General features: G+C 36.6%; 1 protein-coding gene across 2 annotated transcripts in view; it reads left to right on the top strand.

The window, feature by feature from the left end:
• Positions 1–22363, top strand: part of ANGPT1 (angiopoietin 1) — a 243883-nt gene that overhangs the window by 53431 nt on the left and 168089 nt on the right. The window lies entirely within an intron of this gene.

Here is a 22363-nt window from a genome sequence, read left to right as displayed (position 1 = left end):
ATTCCTGTCCTTATGCTTTTCCACAGTCTTGGCCACGTCCATGCCCTAAACACCCAGATTATTGTACGGATCTCCTGGTGAGTCTTTCTGCCTATATTTTTTCCTTATTTTTAGGAGCACTATGAAGAGACATAGAATTCTCATATTAAAATGCCTACTGAGCAACAAAACAAACTCCTTTCCTAATTTTAATAATTTAGCAGCTGGTGTGTGCCTTTAGGGTAGTATTTATTGTATATGTAAATTTTAAACATAAATGTTTACTTACGTAAGTTCTGTCTCTTATGCTAGATCAGAAGTTAGTTTAGAATTGGAACTAGGTTATTCCCTCTCTTCTTCATTTTTCCTGCAGATTTTATTGAATGTCTACAGGGATAAGGTGCTCTACCAAGCACTCTGACAGCTACAAATATAAATGAAACATGTCTCTTATCCTTGGAAAGAATATTCCCACTGTCTAAAGTAAAGGAAACTATTTTAGTTGAATACATTTAGGCACTGGGCTTAGGTCATGAAATAAGTTAGCTCATGAAAGTCCTCTTGAAAATTTTTTCCCAGCTTTATTGAGATATAATTGACTTATAAAATTATCTAAGTTTAAGATGTGCAACATGATGATTACATACACACACACATACATATACATATATATATACAATGATTACCACAAATAAGGTTAGTTAATACACCTATCACCTCACATAGGTGCAATTTTTTTGTGGCAGTAACTTTTAAGATCTCTCTTAGCAACTTTCCCATGTACAATAGAGTATTGTTAATGGTAAACTTTTTGAAAATTTTGTACTAATGAAATCATTTTCCCCATTTTGCAGATGAACAGAATAAGGTTAGAAGAGGTTATGTAGCTTGTCCAAGATCTGTGTGATTCTGAAGTCCTGTTCCTTATTTTTACTAGCCTATACTGGAATTTAATTGTTCCTAAATTTTTGGCATTAATTCATTATTATAACATCTTAGCAGTTTTCTATAAATGCAAATAACTGATATGTATTTAGGCTTTCTTTTTTCTCCTAAGTGGTGCTGTGGTTACTGACATATAAAGTTTATTATTTACATCATAAACTCTATTGTAAGAAGTATTCCATGGTACACAAGGACTCTATATATGTGAACAACTTTATACAATGATAATACATTTTATTTGGATCTCAAAAACATTTCGTTTTTTAATTCATTTAAAAATGTACATTTTTGTTACTTAAATATCACATTCTGCTTTTTGAAAAGGATATAGCATATAACCATTCTCTCGTGATCTTATTTTCTAATCCCAACCTCCTATAAACCTTGTTAGGACTATTTTAGAATGCCCATTTTCAGATAAATAAAATTAAAGTTATTTTTTCCTCCAAGACCACACACCACTTAAAATGGATTTGTGACTGGAGTGGTTTTTGTCAATAAACTTCAGAAAACCATATCAGATAATTTCTGTGATAGCCATGCCCTAAAATCCTTTTTTTTCTGGTTGAGATTTATGTAAATTGTAAAGATAAACAGATGGGTTTTTTTCCTGCCTGCCAATTCACTGCCTTTCAAGTTTACTATAATAAATATAGTGTATGGCAAAAATTCTTCAGCTTCATCATTTAGAATAAAATCACCGCCTCTCTACTGTGAACTTTGTTAATACGAGAATTCTTACTTTGTGAGAACCTAATATTTAAAATTTTATAGAGAAAAAAGTCAAATTATTTTTAATAATTAGTTTAAATGTTTGTGTGTAGCTAACTAATTTTATCAGGAAATACCACTGGAATTATTTAAAATGGAAGTAAGAAGCCTCCCTCCTCAATAAAGCTAAATAAAGACGGAACAACAAAGAAGATAAAGATGAAGATAGAAGAAAAAAAGGAAGAGGAGGAGGAGGAAGGAAAAGAAATAGTAAAGCTAAAAACTGGGTTTCCACGTGGATCATTATTGACAGAAGTTTCTGGGATTCCCAGTTCCTTGTTCCTGCACTGTGAAAAACCTACAAGTTTCCTTCTTTCCTATGCTTCGATAGCATCATGGATGGTCAAAGTGTTATGTACATATCAGGCTCTTTCAGTAACTGCATCAAGTATAGATTTAGAGACTATATTCCACGCAGTAGTTATTAGCATGGGATTTCCCTGACACCGTAGAGGGCTAATCATCTAGTTCCTGCAGGTCAAGGCATGCTAGCGAGGGACTTGCTCAGCAGCTCTCTGCTCAGAGCCTGGTGTCTGCAAAACAGAAGACTTCAGTCTCCAGTACTATCAGTCCTTTGCTTTTCAAAAACACTTAATTCAACTGATTTTTTTTTTTAAGTCCAAGATAAAGAGATACCTGCCTGTCCACTTTGTGTCTGCTTTAGCCCATCTGCCATCATCTACCATGCCCGATGATTTATTGTTTCTGTAGTTTGTCAGTTGAAAGTGCTCACAGAGACAAAATCTGCAATAATGTTTTTAGCATGTTTAATAGAGTCTGGTTAAGTAAACATTCTCAACCAAAGCAGCAAAAGAGAGCTTAAAATAAACAGAGCTACTGTGCCAAGTTCATAATTACTTACACATTTAGCACTCTGCCCATCTTCTAAGCATCCCATTCAAACCAGATTTGTGTACTTAATATAATTGTCTTGAAACTATACTATAGGTGGTTTACATGAATTTTTATTTAATTCTCTGTTCTCCTTCAGCTTTGTACAAACTGGAATTTGTTTCATAAAACTTATTTCAAGGTAACTGGTAAAAACTCAAATTATCGGTTCTTTTAGAGTCAATTGTTCCTTGGGGAGACGTACTCTTGTTCAAACTTTCCAAATCAATTATTCTTTGGGAGAGTACTGACAAGTTTCATATTCCAAATTAGAAAAGTAGTATGGCTAGTTTCTTAACAAGTCAGTTAAAATACCAACCAAAAACATAAGTATTAATTTAAACAGTACATAATAACAATTTATAATACTGGCTCTCTGTTTCTGGCCTGCAAAGTAATGGTGGTGATATTGAAAGATAATTTTTACAATTAGATATACTAATAATATAATCAAGTGATTGTTCATCTTCAACAAATGTTGGTTACTGTTAATTGTTCAAATATACTAGGATATAATGTCCCATTTTGTATTTCCATCATTGTTCATATTCATGCAAATAAGCTATTGATTTTCAAATATTTATCCTATATGTATCTAGGAACTTATATTCTTTTGTAAACAACAGTAGTTCGTTCTTGTCCCAGCTCTGAGCACTTTAAACTAAGACATCATTGAAGGAATGGATTATTGACATAAAATGAGCTCAGAATCTGAAGAGCCGAACTCATGGGTCAGTGTTGGATTCCGTGTTGTTTAACTACATGATTAGTGCACTGAGAAAAGGAAGTAAGTGGCATGAGGCACGTACATCTGCAGATGATAAATGAAGATGAACTTCAAATTCCCAGGAGAAGAGAGTATAAATAGATCCTCAGAAGGTTGCTGAAATTGGTAGCAAAGAAGAGAAAGAAATGTAGGCCTAAATAATGATCTTCCATATAAGCACAAAGACTGCTTTAATATTACAAAACCCAGAAAGAGGAAAGAGCCAAGCCAGTAAACAGTACAAATAGGCAATATAACTCACTAAGGGCACCAAAGTCCAAGAGAACATAATATTCTGTGATGATAAATGCAGTCTAAGTCTCTCATTTCTAAAATGTAACAATGATTTTGAGGGAAGTATAGTCCAGTATAGTGTTGAGATGATGTCTTCGGCTTGAGACCCAGCACTGATATGAGCTGTGTGGCCTTCTGCTTCTATAAAATAAAAAGAATTTTATTACATACCTCATAGGGTCATTCGGAGGGTAAAGTACGTCTAGCAGTAGATTGTAAATTCCATGAGATCAGAAATAGTGGTTTGCTCACAATTGTGTCTCTGTTTTGCCTATCATGATGCCTGATATGTAGTAGGCAGTGAACCAAATATTTTGAAAGAATGTTAAATTATAGAGTTGTTTTGAAGGTTATATAATATATATGAGAAACTGTCTTGAGCTTTTATTTGTTTATTTCATTATTACCCACCTCCCTTCCTAGAACTTTGACATTCAAATGTGGTTTTTCAGCCACCTTATGGCATTACCTGAAAGTTTGTTTAAATGGTAGAATTATGGACCCAGACCAAGATTTACTGAACTAGAATCAACATTTACTATCCATTCATGATTCTTAAACATATTAAATTCTCATAAGCACTGGCATATAACTTACCTGTACCTAGCATATTTCTCTATGAACTGTTACTGGATAAATGACTGCAAGTTATTTATCACATTCAGGAGATTTAGAATCCTTAATGCGTGCATATCAGTAATGTTTTTGACAGCTGTAATGAAGTTTAATTTACATAACTACAAAATTCACCCATTTAAAATTTATAATCCAATGACTTTTAGTAAATTTACAGAGTTGTGCAACCAGCAGCGCAATCCAATTTCAGAACATTTTTATCACAATGAGATCTTTGTAACCGTCTTCAGTAATTCCCCATTTCCAACCCCAACCCCAAACCCAACCACTGTAATAACATTATTTTAATATCCACCTGCCAGTCCCCATTTTAGATAGAGAATAACTAAGGTACAAACAAATATACCTCTTATATTTACACTGCAGTAAGTAAGTGGTTCTTAAATGAGTTTCACTGTAGTTTAACTTGGCATTAACCACACCTAAATGGATTTGCTAAACAACTAAGTGTTTCAATGTGATTCAAATGGAATGTTTACCACTTTTAGGGAACAAAACATTTTCAAATAGTTTATTTTCTAAAGTTACTGGGCACACAGTTACAAGCAAACACTATCAATCGAACAAGAACAGAAGCCTTAAGAGTTTAGTCTTCTTCTTTAATATGCAAATTACAGATCATTGCTATCTATTCAGGGCCAGTAGAAGGCCAGCCTACAACCTTTAACTTCATTTGCTGTTTGAAGTTTTGCATTTCTTTAGAATTTTGTGTTAGCTGAGACTGGCTTTCTCTGGGAAAAGTCTATTAGTTGGACTTTTCTACTGAATTGAGGTTCTTAGGATCCCGGACTTTACGAGTAGGCCAATAGATGATCTCATTGGCCCCAGTCACTCTGGACTTAGCCCCTGTACTCTCCTCTTCCAAGCCCAGCAGGAGGTATTTCAAATCCTCTGCTCCAAAATCTTACATGATTTCCAATTGCCCACATAATGAAGTCTAAACTTCCTATCACACAGTTAGTCCAGCTTGTTTTTCATGTCTCATTGCTTGCTTCTCTCACATTCCCACCCATCCTCTTAGACATGCTACACTTTTCACTATTTTCAAGACTTGCCAAAAACATCACACATTTTCCCTACCTTTGCTAAGCCCATCCCCTTCCTCTGGAATGCTATCCTTTTTTATCCCTCCTTAGGTATTGAAATCTTACCATTTAGACAACAGCAAATGCTTCTATAACCCCTTCTCCAATATTCACCCGTTTCTTCAATCAAGATTGCCTCTTTTCATTTGTACTCAGTTAACATTGTATTTTTAACTCAAATTTATTGTATAGAAGGATGAGGGTAATGCCAGTTAATTATAGGTTCCTACCACCTTTAGTAGGAGCTTAATAAAGAATGTATAAATTCATGAATGGAGGAGGGACTCTTTGAAATCCTGCCTTTGAAGATTGTTGGACCTGGAATGGCTCTGACATCTGGATGAGACGTACACTTCCAACTCTCCAGTTGAGAGTACTTTGTACTTTTTTGTGTATGTTCTTTTTGTGGAAAGGTATCTAGTGAAACTTTTAAACTTCCTGTTTGAGATAAGGGAAAGCATTCACAAGAGATTTTTGTGGACTTGGTCCTAGAAGCCTGGCTTATGATGGAAGTTAATATCCTGTTTCATCCATTTAAAATCATAAAGTCTAATAGCTGAAAGGAATTGGAAGATTTTTTTTTTCAATCCACAAATTTTCCAGATGAGGAAAATATTGCCCAGGATCTTTATTTGTATCATTTTCTTTTTCATCTTGCATGGCAGGGGTTTGGGTTTTGTTTCTAATCCTTGACTCAATATCTCCTTTTTAGTAATGTAATTAAATGCTGTTCCTGGAAATGCCCCTTCTCGGCACAGGATCTTTAAAGCCACAGAACTATTTCATAAGGCAAGTCTGGTTTCCTGGGGAAGAGCTCACCACTCCAACCCACCTAACATTTATTTGCCACTTGGTAGCTATTGGGATTTGTGTTTAATGAAAAAGAATTATGTGGTGCCAAATGAAAGGTCTGAAATTTACTTTTGGCTACTTCTCTCCATTATGTATCAACCCTGTATTTTGGGGATCATAAAAAGAACACCTCAATTTCACCTACACCCCCATCAACTGGGCAATGACCTTAATCATTATTTAAGAAAGTTTGATGCTTAAAAAGTATTTTAAGAAAAATGGAGAGGGAAAAGAAGAACTATTTCACATGAATGTGAAATATAAATGTTTATTAAATTGAGAGGGTTTTTTTGAACAAATCAAGACGACATTGTTTTCATAAGATCTTTCTTTCTAAGGCCAAGAATTATAAATTGTAAATTGGAAAGAATACCTACAGAAACAAATGCCTAAGGAAACCGTAGAATTAAAGCAGGAAATTTAACAAAATACATAGAGAATGAGACATAGCAATTCTCTCATATTGTCCTGATGATCTCAATTTGTTCAAGTGAACCAAGGTATAATATATATATCCTTTTAAATAAAGAACTATTATTAAGAGCATTATGAGATGTCTAATACATATTAAACTATTTAAAGTCTGGCAGGTGGGTTAAACACTCATGCAAATAGCTTTTGCTTTCTTTAGAAACTATATTTCAGAAAAATTTACCAGGAAAATAATTTTGGTTGTCTCACCTGACTTCAATTATAGCATCATTATAGAATGGGCATACTCCCAACACTATTTATTTAGCGTATGTTTAATTTATATCTTACTATAATGTCTCTGGAGAAAAGTGAAATTGATTTCATTTTTAAAGAATTTCATAGTTCAGTTATTATTTTAATTGTATAAATATTATACAATTGTTGTAAATATTTCCAAAAAACACAAAAACCTTAAACATCTTTACCTCTATTGCATAGCAAAACAGTTTTTAGTTTTACTCAGTTAGTTTAAGTCATTGTGCTACTTGAGATGTACCAAAAATTTTTCTCATGCCAAGGTCTATGTTCAATTGACTTACCACAGTTGGCTGAAATATGTACCAGTACAATAACTCCTCTAGATTAAAATGGTGGGGGCAAGGAATCTTATTCTAAAATGCAAATGTATTATAATTGTGTATAATTATAGAGGAGTATATATATTTAAAGTAACTTAAACCACTACATCACCCTGAAAGACTGGTTTCTCAGATAGACTGGTTTCTCAGATAAACTAGCCTTTAAACTTCTTGAATTATATTCTCAGTGCCTAGCATGATACTCAGAGATTTAAAAAAAAAAAAAAAAAAAGACAAAGCAATCTCCCTGAAGATCTGACAGGGAGGTAGATAAAAAATTCAAGGGGATTCTTGTGAAAGTATGTTGAAAGAATTGAAAAATTCATAACTGGGAACTTGAGAAGGCAAGAAAGACATTATAGAGATTGTAGGTTTTTGCTAAGGGAAAAGGGTGTTGGTAGTTGTAACAGGGGGTCATTTCTGGCAGAGGGCATGTGGCACGTGACATGTTGAAGGCCCTGGAGGCCCAGGTGAACATGCTATGTAAAGAAAGCTATGGGTGCGGACAGAGCCAGAATAAAGCTGGATTCACCTTGGCCTAAGTCATGGTGTTCCCTGGATCTGTCTTCAGTTACCAAGCCTGTCAGAAAATTAAACACTACAAAAATTCTTTCTCATGTATGCTTTGTGACAACAAATGGGCAGAGCAACAGGTGACTCACAACCAGAATCTGTGTTTTTCTAAGGTGATTTATTTAGACACAGTCAATATTTTTATACTTATATTTTCTATTAAAAAACAATCACTGACCAAATACCAGTATGTTACATACACATACACACACACTCTACCTTATTTCTCAGAGGAATAAAAACATGCCTGTGATGTTAGAACTACTGTTATTTCCCTTTCCCAGTGTGGAGACTGAAGTTTCAGGAGGTTAAATGACACCAAGGTCAGATGGCTAATTAGAACAGAGTTCAGACTTGAACCCAGGATATGTGACTTACAAGCCCAAGACTTTTTGTCTTTCACATATTGCCTCTTCTAAAACCACCTGATGCTACAAGGTTCATCAGAGGGGAACTCAAGAAGAATAGATTATTTTAGTTTACCTAATAATAACAAACTATATTAATTTCATATTGTTGTTTTAACAAATTGTCTCAAACTTAGTCAAGATTTTGGCTGTCTGGTTCCTTCTGGGGCTCATGAGGGGAGAATCCATTTTCCTGTCTTTTTTAGGTTCTGGAGGCCGCCGGCATTCCTTGGCTCGCTGACCACTTTATCACTCCAGCCTTTTGCTTCTGTGGTCACATCTTTCCCTACCGGCACAGATACTCCTTCCTCCCTCTTCCACATACCCTGCAATTACATCGGGCACCCCCCGCCCCTGCGATAATCCAGGACAACCTCTCCATCCCAGGACCCTTAATTTAGTCTCATTTACAAAGTCCATTTCATCACATAAAGTAACATACTCATAGCACCTGAAGTTTAGGATGAGGACATTTTGGGGAGGCCAGTATTTAGGTTAACATAGAAAAACTGATACAATCTAGGAAAATTAATTATGTTTATATTCTAGGTAAGGAAGATTGAATAAGCATGAATTCTGCTTTCAAAGAGCTCAGAGTCTAGTGGGACTCAGGCATATTAACCAATAGGACAGTAAAATGGGTCAAGATGCTACAGAGTACACAGTGAGTATTTAACAATTAGCCTGAGGACATTACAAGGAGAGCTATACAGTACTCCCTTGTATTTGAAATATTATCAAGACCCACCCGGAAAGGCCATTGTCTCAAATTAATTTTCCATTGAGAAAATGGCAAACTTATTTGTTATTAAAACAAATTCTTTAAATCCAGAAGTAAGATTCTAATCAAGGAGTTGATTTGTATGTATGTGACTACCTAGCCTGTTACTTAAGTGAACACTAACGCACTTGACAATGGATTTTCTTCCCTCAGAAATGAAATGTAACCCAGTTATTGATCCAGATATGTGCTTTTTTAAAATTACCTCTCTATTGCTTTTATGAGTGTCCTAAAACAAAAGATTGGTGAAGGCCTGCATTTCTAAAATGATATTAGTCTATAGAAAACACCTTTACATTATAAAACAAGCTACAGGAATTTCTCCCTCATCAAGAAAAAAGCAATCCAAAAACCAAAGAGTTGCTGGGAATCCAGCAGAGTTGTTTCTTTTTGCCTTCCTATAATTCAGCAGTAGGCTTTCATACTTTCTTCAACCGCCCATTGGCTTTGGGGAGAAAAAACAAATAATTAACCCTGAAGTAAAAGGCATTTCACTGCAGACTCTTCCTGCTGAGTTAACAAACATTTCTCAGAAAGAGAGCTCCTTCAGTGTGTCTTACTCAATGTCAGTATTGATTAGTGACACCCATTCTCTTAGAAAAGCCTTTGGGAACTTAAGCTTCAAGGGGGTTTGATAATTAGAGATGAAGTTTTCAGTTGCTTTTCTGTCCAAAGTTGTTAACTGAACTGTTAAGTGATGAGATGCTGATTAGAGAGCCTCCCTGGGAAGCCCTGGTTTCACTCACCGCAGTAACCAGTCGTGCCTTCTGTGGGGCTCGCTGTGCCCCTTCATGCTCTAAATGCTTCTCCCCCGTCTCCCTCTTGCCCACGGAAGGGGTTCCATATCATCTCACGGCTTGAAGTCGTGACGTGTAAACATCTATTAATTAGAGTGATACATAGCCAGTTATCCTTAACTGACCTTGTTACCTGTTCTCTTAAATAGCTTTAATGCTACCATTTTTCTCTTGGATTTTATTTATTAATAACTTGGTTTATGTTATATGACATGACACTTAGGGTTTGAAATGGCAGAATTTTATTATATTAGTTTTTTAACATATTTGGAAATGGATTCAAGTTTTCAAAGTGCATAATAGGCAATATTGAATGAATAGCTTTTCCTTCACTTAACCTGAGGGTTTAGCGGAAGGCACTTGATACGAAGAATGCTTTTTAGAATCCCTCTGTGTGGGTTGGGAATTTTGCCAACTTGGTTAAAAGAATGAGCTAAGAGGTCAAAATAACAGGTGTGATTCTTATAAAGTTACTACTGGTAACTTTAGCCATGGCTGTCCCCAATTACTGTCAAAATGTGTGCCCTTGCTTAAAAAAGTACCTGATGAGTATCTGTGATTGTTCTTGTTCAATATCAGCAGTAGGAAAAGCAATATAAAACAACTACCAACATCAGCACAACAAAAAGACCGAGAGAGACCTGACCTAGACACTATGACATCATGAAAAAAAGAGTGTGTAAGATGATCAAAGAAGAAGGGCTGAAGATTGAACGCTGGGAGAAAGTTTTCTCTGACACACTATGACAAAGCTATATGGTTTTCTCTGAGATATTTGGATTTCTCTGACATAACTATAGTACCATTTTGTTTGTTTTTGTTTTGATTGGCCTTCAGTTATACTTTGCAAAGACTGTCATTGCATCAAAAAGTCTCATGGAAGTTACACCTGCTTCCAGCATGGCAGGTCCTAGACCTGCTATATTCCTTGTAGTCTCTCAAGGTTTGCTGGAATGGGCTAGACACATATGGCACATTCCACACTAACTAGCTGAATTCATGTATCCTGAGGTGTAGCTAACAGATGACCGCAGAAAAGATGACTGTCACCTCAGAAGGAAGCCTGTATACCGTGTTTCATTGTTTGTAGCTTGCAGGACAATATATCTACTCCCTAAACTTCAGGTCCAGATGCTTCATGGTTGATATTGTAATAAATAAGTGAAGAAAGGCCACAGGAAAAGACAAATGGAAAGTAGAGTCCTGCTAGTTCCTAAAAATTCACCTACTGGAGACATTGGGTTTCCAAATATGGCTTCCTCATTCTGCAATATGGAGATCCCTTTGCTTTGATCTACTTGCTGCATAGGTACTTCAAGCAGCCTTGCCTTCCCCAGGTCCTGTAACGCCTTGCTTTGTCTCTATCTTCCCAATTTCAGTGTTTTACCTTGGGAACTGCATCTTCCGCATAAATGACATTGAGAATAGTAACTTTTTCTCCTCTCTCTCCCTCTTGGGAGAAGACACCAATCCTTACCTGTAGGAATTTGCCTTTATCAGAGACCACACCTGGACTCCATACCAGAAGACAGTCTAAAATAATTCATACAATTTCAAACATACAGTAGCAGAGAGATCTTCCTTTAGTGATTATTTTTATTTTAGAAAATCTTACCTGGCCAAAGGGGGACTCAAACAGAGAATGCTATGGAGAAGGGGATCAGGCAAGATGCAGAACACAGGACATGGCCTAAAGGACAGGCCCAGGTGTGTCTATGTGTTCTGAGTAGACAGGAGTATCTTCAGAATGGTGTCTACAAACGGAAGGAGGAAGAAGTACCTCCAAAGGTAGCTGATGCAGGATGGACCAATTAAGGAGGCTCTGCAAACACCAGCATCTGCTTCACAAGTGGCTCAGACCTGACTTTCTGATGCATGAGTTGTGGTCACAGTTTGGGCAGGACACCTGGTGAGGTCCTTACAGTCTAACAATAGGATGATGCAGGAATTTTTACTGGATCCCAAATCTTCCTATTAGAGACATTTCAAAGTAAGTTCAGCCCTGGACCTTACACAGACTGTCTCCCTCAGCCCCGATTCCTCCAGAACACGCAGAAGTATCCTTCCCAATGTTATGGACCAGGGACCAATGTTTTCTCTTTAGTTTTAACTGTATTATTGTCTAAAGCAGGCTGATCCTGCCTACAGCTAGCAGGATTCACCAAATTCACCATATCCAGTTTTTTGTTTTGTTTTGTTTTAATCTGAGTCAGGAAAAGAGACTGTATAGATAGCAGAGTTTGGACCCACATTCTTTGTCCATATTAGAAGTCTTGTGTAAAGTCTGTGAAAAGTCTAATTTACTTGATTTTAATTTTTAAAAATATGGGGTGTCATATTCGTCCACCTAAAGTATTTCCTCTGGTTTTCCACCCACTCCATTCAGCGCCACCTAGGTGAACTCTGGGTGACATAGTTCCTGTATGGAAAAGGGTAGCATTTGTTATTCTTGTTAAGCGTCTTAATGCCTTAGGGTCTTGGTATAAAGGAGAAAAGCCTTGTCATCTGTTATTGTTCTCCTTTTTTTTTTCCCTCTCCTTTTTTGAGTGTTGTGCTTATTTTAAGGACAAGGACAAAATATTGGGATTTGGTGAAATATCTCAAAAATAAAAAGTATATGCTGTACATAAAAATCCTGGAAGCAAATCTTTGAAGTGTCCTCCCTCAAAGGCCAAAAAAAAAAAAAAAGTGAAAAAAAGAACAAGAGCAGAGAAGGGGAAGGGAGGAAAACCACATACTTAACAGGCGTGTTCTAGGATTACAGGGTGAGAGGTTCTCTAACTTGCCACCCTGAAATCACCTTTCCTTCACATTTAAGATAAACTTTTGTTAGTGCCAAAAACTCACACAATCTTGGGCCTCACCTGCTTCCTTTCCTTTACACACAGGTTAATCATCCCCTGAGTGCTCACCCCTCGGAAAAAGCTCTTCTAGGACCCAGGGGCGCCCTTGGTCTCTTTGTTGTCCAACTGTACTGTAGACATATGTGCCCCTGTGAGTGGACTTACCTGGAAGCTGGTGAAGCCCGAGCTTCAGGGCCCCTCTCTTGCACTTGCCTTTTTATGTCCTTGGAGTTGCTGGCTGGTGCACAGAGTTCTCTGTGGGAAGGGGGCCAGTTCGCAGCTAGGAAGCACTTCTGTGTAAGCAAAGTCTGGTAAATTACCCAAGAAATAACACTCCGAGGGTCCAGTAACTTGTATTTTCTGTTCTCTTTCAAAATAATCACATTTGTATCTGGTTGTAACTTTATAATTTTTTTTTTGAGGATCCCCAAATTGTAAAAGCTTCCGGGCTCACAAAACCTGGAGCCACTCCTGCCTGGTACCTGCATAGTAGTGAGCACTATCTGTTGAGAGTTGGAGAAACTTGACTCAAGCTTGTTCTGAAAAGATACCCAGATTGCCTCCAGGGTAGATGATGGAAAACAACTCTTGGTTTATTGTGGGGAACCTTGGGACCCTTTTTATCTTTCGTTGCCCTAACTGTATTATTGGAGTGGTGGAAAAATAACTGCCTGCAGCCTTGCGTTCACATCCTTCCACATCGAAAAGGCAGGAAGCCTTGGTTGGGGCGTTCTCAGGGTATGCCTCTCAGCTTGAAATGTGTGTCCAGCAATTTAATTTCTGCGACTGGTCGCCCCCAACAGAGCCACATAGAAAGGATAATGAACATAAAGGATGTAAAGAGGCAGTATGATGTTATCTCCAAAAGCAAGTAAAACGTGCAGAGCCAATAGCTACTAAATTCTCTCTACTTGAGTTTGAATTTATTTCTATTCATGTGTTGTCTCTTCCATAAAACTGTGGGTTCTGTAAAAGGGATGGCCTTTCTTATTTCTCTCATTATCTCAGTGCCATCTATAATATCTTGTCTAAGAGAGTTGTTTGAATAAACTAATACATAGCAAATGAATAGGAAAATATCAAGGTAGCATCCTCCTGTAACAGCGTATAAGTATTATATTGTTAACTGAGCCTGAATTTCATACTAGAAATCAGATACCGATCAGTATTCCCTTAATGTGATTTTCAATGCATGGAAAGTTTTAAAAGTGGTCTTTCTAATGTGTCAGAGATATTTTATTTTAATATATGACCAATATGTGAATTATTATTACTTAATTTTGTTAGGTTCTTCACAGGGTTCTAAGAAATATTATGATTCCAAATAAAATAATTAATCCCTCAGCAGTAATTATGATATTCATGCATAACCAAGAATGTACACAGAATATTATTTTGCAGGCTGGCTATGAATGGCTGCCTAATGTGTTTCAGCTGTGGTGTGTGCTCTGAGGGATGCATTGTGCTTAGGTCCTGTGCAGTCTCAGGAGGAGAATAATGTGTCCATAATATTCAATTTCTTTTAAATTGACCAAAAAATGTTTTTATCAACTAATGAGATTACTGAGGAAACATCCTCTTAGCCAAACTTCTCGGAACTATGATGTTAGCAAATTGGCATTCATATTATAATTAAAGACTCCTGAGTGGGTATCTTAGTTAGAAATTACATTTGCTTAAGTTTCAGCAATTAAAATTTGACAAACTCTTAAAATTATTTTATTACCTTAGTCAAGTTTTACAACTTTTTTCCTGACACTTGAAGGGATTTTTTTTACTGCATAAAATTCCCTAGGAATCCATTCAATTTGTAGGTGGTTACTTGACCCAAATATATACTTCATTCATGCCCAGCATTTTGAAGAGTTAACTAAGATGATTGGCAACTATCATTTTGTTGTTTTCGTCCAGAGCAAAATCTTTTTTTACCTTAAAAAGAGGAAAAGGTACTTAAAACCATTTTCTTCTGTCTCTAACAACTAGATTAGACACTAAGGAACAGTGAAAGAATAGCCACAAATATATTAACAACTAACATTTATTGAATACTCACTGCGTGCCAGGTAATGTGCCAAATATATATATATAGTTAGAATCCCTGGGAAAAAACACTGAGAGATTTTTGTGGACTTTTGGGGACCTGCTCTCATAAGTAACACCTGTAAAGGAGAGAGAGAAGCTGGACTGGATGAAGGGAGTAAATTGTGATGCAGTTTAAAGAGACAAGGAACTCTGATTATGGAATGGCTTTTGGAGGGCCCACGTCTTTATACCTCATATTAACTAGGCTGTCCAGAGAGGAAGGTGCATAATATTGGGCAGGACAACTCCCTTCAGCTGAGGACCATCAACAGCCAATACTCCCCGCACCTGGAGAAACAAAGTCACACTTCATATCCACTGTAATGTATTATCTCACTTCATCAGTGCACTGATAAATGTTTACCAACTGGTTCCGAATACGGGGAAGGCAGAGGCAGGCTTGATTTGTAGTCTGTCAATTTCCATGGTGTAAATATTCCCACTATGACCGATTTCAGGTTATCAACCTGACAGTGAACACAAAGTTGGGAAGAAGTATGCACAATCAGTTTGCAGAAGTATTAGCAGGCTCCAGGACATCCACTTTAATCATTATTAAGCCTTTGGTAAAGCAATATTTCCATTTGTGACATGGGAAAACATATAAGAAATACATTGCTCAATTTTTCTACATATACAACTGCAAACTTTTCTGCAAAAGTATTTACCAAAGAATTTTGTACAGCAACATTTGCACCTGCCTGCACATACTCAGTTTCTTATATTTGAGTCAAACCAGGCTTTTTAAATTTTCCAAGTAATACCTAAATACTGATTTGGGTAATTAGCACAGTGATTTCTTTAAATAAAATTTAAATTGGACTGAATTAAACTCTAGGTGTAAAATATATGTCATAAAGTCCAGGCCTTTGTGTTTTAAGTGACTGGTGATATATATAATGAGGGAGGACATGCATGTGTAGGTGTGGGAGATAGATGGGTATGGGAAATCTCTGAACATTCCTCTCTTAATTTTGCATGAATCTAAAAGTGCTCTTTAAAAAGTCTTTAAAGAAAAAGAAAGCTGACTTCTGGTCAAGATAGAGGCATAGGTAAACATGCTTCGCCACCTCGCTCAGCCGCAGAAAGAATTACACCTAGACCTCAAAACAATACCCAGATCTGTCAGAAAATTGAGCTGTATGGAGGTCCGACAACCAAGGATTTACAGAAGCAGAAGAAGACAGGCTGAGAGGCATGGAGACACGAACAGGGGACAGCAGCAGAACGGGTGGTTCCACTTTCATGTGTGGTGGATAAAATTTGGGAGGGATACCTTGGGAGCAAACGATCCCAGCCCCAGGCCAGACCGCCCTGCCCAGGGTTCCAGCACTAGGAAAATAAATTCCCATAACTTCTGACTGTAAAAACCAGTAGTGACTGGGGTTGAGGAAGAAACTAACAGATTTTCAGGAGACTCAGCTTAAAGGGCCTGCATGGACTTAAAAACTGTGCAGACCCGCCTCCCCGCCCTGCCCCCCAGCCCCCGGGATTCAGCACCAGGGCAACACCTGGAAGGGCTCCAGTTGCACAGGGCAAGTACCAGGCAAACAGCATTGTTCCCTCTCCAAGCCCTCCCCCGACACAGAGCTACAAAGCGGTGAAGTGGCTTGCCCTGCCCTGGCAACTACCTAAGGCTCTGCCCCACACAATTTACAGGTGCCTTTTCTACAATAGGCCACGCTACTAAGGCAGGGAGTCAAAGCAGCTCTACCTAGTGCACAGAAACAAACACAGGGAGGCTGACAAATTGAGGAAACAAAGAAATATGACCCAAACGAGAGAACAGAACAAAACTCCAGGAAGAAAACTAAACAAAACAGAGATAATTGACCTATCAGGTGCAGAGTTCAAAACACTGGTGATCAGGATGCTCAAAGAACTCATTGAGTCTGGCAACAAAATAAAAAAGATCCAGGAAGAAATGAAGGTTACACTAAGTGAAATGACAAAAAGTCTATAGGGAACCATCAGTGGAGGGGATGAAGTGGGATTCATATCAACAATTTGGAACATAAGGAAGAAATAAGCATTCAACCAGAACAGCAAGAAGAAAAAAGAATTCAAAATAACAAGGCACCTCTAGGACATTGCCAAATGTACCAACATCTAAATCACAGTGATGCCAGAAGGAAAAGAGGAAGAACAAGAAATTGAAAACTTATTTGAAAAAATAGTGAAAGAAAATGTCCCTATTTTGGTGAAGGAAATAGACATACAAGTCCATAAAGCACAGAGAGTCCCAAATAAGTTGGACCCAAAGAGGGCCACGTCAAGGCACATCATAATTAAAATGCCAAAGTTTAAAGATAAAGAGAGAATCTTTAAAGCAGCAAGAGAAAAGCAGACATTATGTACAAGGAGTTCCTGTAAGACTGTCAGCTGATTTCTCAAAAGGAAACTTTGCAGTCAAGAAGGGACTGGCAAGAATTATTCAAAGCCATGAAAAGCAGGACCTACAGCAAAGATTACTCTACCCAGCAAAGCTATCATTTAGAATTGAAGGGCAGATAAGTGCTTCCCAGACAAGGTAAAGGTAAAGGAGCTCAACATCACCAAGCCATTACCATATGAAATGTTAAAGGGACTTATTAAGAAAAAAAGATAAAAAATATGAACATTAAAATGGCAACAGATTCACAACTGTTAACAACTGAATCTAAAAAAACAAACTAAGCAAGAAACAAGAACAGGAACAGAAACATAGATATGGAGATCATTTGGAGGGTTATCAACTGGGGAGGGGAAGGGGGAGAATGGGGGAAAAGGTGTAGGAATTAAGAAGCATAATTGGTAGGTACAAAATAGACATTGGGATGTTAAGAATAGTATAGGAAATGGAGAAGTCAAAGAACTTACATGCACGACCCATGGACATGAACTAAGATGGGGATTGCTGGAGGGAATGGGGGTACTGGGCAAGGGGGAAAAGGGGGAAAATAGGGATAACCATAATATCATAATCAATAAAATATTTTTGAAAAACAAAAAGAAAGCTAGTTATTTTATGAATGTAGTGGAGCAACTACAATGTAGTATAATAAGAGAGCTTGAGGTTTATTGAATGATAGGTTCAGGTTGGAATTATAACTATGCCTTGGGCAAATACTCAAATTCTATGATCCCCAGTTTTCTCATCTGTGTAAGGGAAAACAATACCTTTCTTGCACATTGTTGACAAGTATAAGTTTGGCATCTGATTGCCTGCATACACATGTACAATAAATTATAATGATGTAAGTAGACAGAAGCTGAGTATTTGTAATTGAATATGGAGTTTTCAGTAGAACAAAGTGATTGTTTTATGTTTCTTAGAATTACCTTTCAAGATTGGAATACATTATTTTCATTTGTAGAACATATTAGTAAACTCAAGGAATATCTATGGGCTTGCTCTGTGTAGACAGACCCTGAAGAATGAATTCTAATAGGTGTTTAACAAGAAACTCATTAAAATTCTGTAGCAGTGGTCCACAAATGGAACACAAACAATGAATGGAAGCCAGTAGCAATAAGAACGTCACAGAGAAAAATCAGATGGCTGGAATGAAATATATGAATTATTCTTATGAACATTGCATTAAAAAGCTATCTTAATAATGTTCAATGCAGACGCTCAGAATGACTAGCGTACTATTTCTCACTTGCTTTCCTGAAACTAACCTCTTTCCTACATAAAATAACCCACAGGCAATACTGATTCCTTGTGAAACCTCAAGCTGCAGACACACTCCATTCACTTGGAGATCTCATTAAGCAAACAATTCAAAGAGCGGCTTTGCTTTTGTTCCAGACCTGATATTGACAGATGCTAACCTTACCAGCAAGACTCCTCTTTTGTACACTTCTGATGGGGAAGAAGGTTTTTTCTTTTTTCTTTTTGTAACTCAGGAGAGGATTGACAGAGACACTGAAGTCGCATTTTTCTTATTCTCAACATTTTTTTTTTTTAGGATACTTGTAAGTGGTACAGAAAAAGTGAGACTTTATTATCTTTTTATTCCTCTGATTTTACTTTGCTTTGGCTGGTATCTTGAGTCATACTTTATAACTTCACAAAAGGCTACGGGACATTTTTATTAGGCTTGGAGAGAAATGTTACTTAACTTTCTTTTATTGGCAGATTTCCATGAAAACTGTGACTAACACTGCTTTCATTGTAATTTGACAAGAGAAGAAAAGACAATTTTTCACTCACAATGTGAAATGCCAGCAGCTACCAGATAAAGGATATACTCTTTACCTTGCCATGTATTTCCAAGGTATTTAATTGAAAAATTTTAAAAATTATATCCAATAATATGTAATACTGTACTGTCCTTTTCAAAATTAAAAAAAATATATTATCTTGCTATTTCTACAAGAACAATAAAATCAAGAGTGTCAGAATTTATGCCTATCTTTAGAAAAATTTCAGATGGAAGAAATATTCGGGGAAATTATAAAAAATAATTCTCAAGGATCATTTTTTCACACATGTTCTAATATATATATTAACAAATATAAATGTTAAAAGAAATATTAATGAATATAATTTTCATATAAAATCAGTTCTTTTAATGATCAGTGTGGCCTTGATAGATTATCTATATGTTTTTATATTTATGGCATATTTTCAGACCAAAAAAACATTGGGACAGTTACAAATTTTTATTTTTAATTTTTTTGAAGTACTTGTGTGTTATCATATAATGAAAGTAACTTCCTAAACCATATATCTAGTGATTCATTTTCCATGGACCATATGTGAATTACGATCTGAGTGACAAATTAGTAACAAAGTTTTGGACCAATTCCTAATTCCTCTAGGGTTTACAAAAAGATTATTATATGTCTGAGAGGGTGTGAAACCTCAGGCTATTCTCCACCTGATTGAGAATGAATATAGCTTTAAAAACATACTCCGCCAAGTTTATGAATGGAAAAGTCAAGTAACTGAAAGAGATACTAATGACTAACAGTGAACCTGAGATGTTTACTTGGATACAGGCAATAATAGTATTAAATTTTGCTGATTCCTACTCGGAACAAAACAACAGCAGACTTTTTTTCTTTTTTTAAGAACTCAGTAGGCTCTGCCATTTGTAGTTTATTAATACCATATTAATTAGGCCAGGGATTTCTTTTTTTTTAACACTTGGACTGGTACTGAGCAAAGCTCAGGTGTCTTTTGTTGACTGCTGATCCAAGGCCATTATGCCCAATGTTAGCAATCACACCAGCAAGCCCTTCTTCATTCACCTATAAATAATAACAGACACATATTTTTATATGGCAAGTGAAATGAATAATTAATTGCTTATCAAATAAACTACTAGAGCCATGAACAACTATCAGTGTACAAAAACAATTATGATATGCATTCTGTGAAAGCTTCATGGTTAATGGCCTTTGGAGTCTGAGTCAAACTAACCTGAGCTGAAATCTCGGCTTCTACCCTTATCCTCTCTAAGCCTAAGATTCCTCTCCCTCTGTAAAATGGGTGCATATTGACTCATAAGGCTATTGTAGTGATTAAATGTAATCATGAGTGTATTGTACTTAGCACAGTGATTGGCATAGAATAGAAGCACAATACATGACTTATTTATAATGACAACTAACAAGCATTATCCTGTGAAGCCATACGAAATTAGTTAAACCTAAATAGATGTTTTTTTCCACTCACAAGAAAAGCTTTGAAATAACCCAGAGCTTTGGCTGAATTGAAGTCAAATTTGCATGTTTTTTCCCTCTTTCTCACTTGTGTGCATAACAGGATGGAGTGGGGAGCGGTTGCGATTGATTTTAGACGTAGAACATATATTATTGAAAAATTGATGAATTAATTCTTGGCTTAGGATACTTATTTTACTTTCTATGTCAGCGAAGAAGTAAAAGATACATATTTGCCTTTTGTACAAAACACTGAATACATCAAGTATTTCCAGAGACAGGATTATTTTCTCTTCATTATGAGAAAACTGCTAGCAGGCAGTTTTACAGCTTTGTCTGAATAGGAACAAACCTCTATTAATTCAGGGACACTGAAGGAAGCGCTCAGTGGAAGCTTATGGCTGGTGACAGAGTTCGATACTTTGTCCCTGCCTGGCCTCAGCTGGCTCTTATTATGTGAACAAAATGCAAATTTCTAGATTGGATCCAAAGCTCCTATTTTGCATGAGCCATATGTGGTTTCATATTCTTCTTCCCAGCATTCGCATATGAACTGCTCCTTTACTTACACCTTCAAAAACCATCAGCCTTTTCCATTTCACTATTTTTATTGCTGGATTTTTCAAAGAGCTTTGGCATATATCAGCAAATATTGTATTTTTATTGTTTTTCAAATTACAAAATAGGAAAGCATGGAAATTACCAAGCCAGATGAGCCCATTGTCTTATCATATCTGTTGGTTCATCGCAGGTCAATACCACATTCACATGAATGTCACGTAATTACTAAGTGATTTGGTATCATCACAAACATGAAAAGACAGACACTCATGTGCCCCCTCCCCCCTATGGAAAAGTAGCTATAATGCTTTTGGAGTGAAAAACTTAAATTATGCTCAACTAAATACAATTGTCATGGAAAGTGATAAAAAGTGGAAGGGGGTTGTCTAGAGAAGATAAAGTAAATCACTATTTTCCATCAGATTTGATTCCATAATATTTGCTGCATATGTTGCCTTATGTTCTTTGACCTTTTAAAAAAAGTCTAAAGTTTTCTTATATCAAACACAAATATCTGCTTCACACAAAAAGGAAAAGTATGTTATGGCATGTTGGTCTGTAGAAGATGCTGTGAAGTTATAATTTCTAGTAAATGATCTGAGGTCATAACATGTTACAGAAAATAGACATGCACATGGCAATTTGCAGAGACAAAACGATTCTATTTGCCTTACTTGATGCCTTTATCGTTTTTACAAGACTGTAGGGAAAACCCTGTTCCCTGAGGTCTTCCCTTCCCACTGGAGAATTCTATAATTTAAAAATGCTGACTTGTGCTTCAGTAGTTGGGGACTGAAACAAACTGACCAAATTCACAGTCACAGAACATATCTGTTCCATCTCCTACCTTCCCTCTTTTCGTTGGAGAGAATACCATGCCCTTCAAATATTTTTCTGGCCATATCTGACTCTCCCTCATGAATTTGCAGCTTCATTTAATTCCCTTCATCTTAGCTGCTTTTAGCATGCTCACAATCTTTGTGAGGGAAATGTAACATTTAAAGGTGGACAGATGCAAAATTCTCTTCCCAGGTGTAAAAGTAATGGGAAAAGAAAGGATTGATTTGGAGAGGTTTCTTGATTGAAGAACACTTGAATTAGATTGCCAAGTTTTGAAGCCATTCTTCCCAAGAGAACAGATTTTGCAAATGCTAATCTTGTCCTTTTCTCACTGGCCTCAAAGTTCTACATAAATAATGAGGATGTTCCCGGTGTTGTAGCATGTGATAACAGTGGCCATGGCCTCTAACTGGCCTTTTTGTCCACTCTGCCTGACACCCTGACATCTGATCATTCTCCCAAAAGTACAGTTCTATCATGACTTCCTCTTGGCAAAAGTTCATAATGGCTGCCCACATGATTATAAATTAAGAAAAGTTGTTCACTCCTTCAT

Source organism: Pteronotus mesoamericanus, unplaced genomic scaffold (assembly GCF_021234165.1).
Source record: "Pteronotus mesoamericanus isolate MK-2021 breed Mesoamerican mustached bat unplaced genomic scaffold, CSHL_Meso_final scaffold_174, whole genome shotgun sequence".
NCBI lineage: Eukaryota > Metazoa > Chordata > Mammalia > Chiroptera > Mormoopidae > Pteronotus > Pteronotus mesoamericanus.
This window is presented reverse-complemented; position numbering and strand designations above follow the sequence as displayed.